Here is a 1,242-nt window from a genome sequence, read left to right on the forward strand (position 1 = left end):
AACAGAACTAGAACAGAACTAGAACAGAACTAGAACAGAACTAGAACAGAACTAGAACAGAACTAGAACAGAACTAGAACAGAACTAGAACAGAACTAGAACAGATTATCTTATCTATTTCTTTAGGTATTCTCCTTAATTTAGCGCATTTAAATGATAGATCATTAATTTAACACCTCATCACTAAATGACATTGTGAGCTCTTCAACTTTCATGCCATTGTAAAGCTCTTCACATAAATGAGTGACTGCATGTTCCCTCAACATGTCTATCGCATTTACTAAAACAACAACAACTTCGGAAAAAAAACCTGCAACATCATTTCATTTCCTCTCATTGGAAGTGTATGCAGTGTATGTGTGCGTGTGTCATTTTCCATGCTTGTAGTAGATTTGTGTTCGTTAAGTCTGTGTTATAAATTTTCACGCATTTAATGTTCTTTGCCGTGTTTTACTTTTTTTGTTAACGTGGTTTTAATTTTGTATACATGTTGCAATGATTTTGTGTACATTATAAATTGTGATGCATGTATAATGGAACGGTATGTTTGGTATGTGTTGTTGTAAAAAAAAACTATAAAAAATCCTTAGAGTACATGCTTGTATGCCACTGATGTTTAAGAGTAACGTGAACAAAAATTCACAATTTTAAACATTTATTGTTGTTTCTCCATGATTATTTTTATTTTCGAAAAATTTACCAAACACTATTAAAGTTGAATCCTTATAGTTTATTTTAATGAATTTTTTGTCTAGTGTTTGTAAATTAAATATATTTTAAAGTAATAGATTTTGCAAAATTTGAAATATTATTATTTTGTGGGAAAAATTATTTTGGATTTATTTTTTATCAAGTTAAAATTACTTTACAATGTGCTTATGTTGAATCTCACACAAATTAGTATTTTGCGGTTTATTTTGAAAACAGTTTGGATTAATAGTAGTAGTTATAAAATTATTGTGGTCAGACTTGATAAAATTATTAGGTTTTATTAGGTGTTCATGAGTGGAATATGAAATGGAAGCTATTTAAGTACTTATATATACTTTCGATTAGATTAAATTGAATTTTAGATACATTTGAGAATAGCAGAGAATTTCAAATATTTACTTGGATTTAAAAGTTGTAATGTAATTCTAGTTTACTTCTAGTTCAGTTCTAGTTCAGTTCTAGTTCAGTTCTAGTTCAGTTCTAGTTCAGTTCTAGTTCAGTTCTAGTTCAGTTCTAGTTCAGTTCTAGTTC

The sequence above is a fragment of the Lucilia cuprina genome, chromosome 2 (assembly GCF_022045245.1).
Source record: "Lucilia cuprina isolate Lc7/37 chromosome 2, ASM2204524v1, whole genome shotgun sequence".
In the NCBI taxonomy this organism is placed as follows: Eukaryota; Metazoa; Arthropoda; class Insecta; order Diptera; family Calliphoridae; genus Lucilia; species Lucilia cuprina.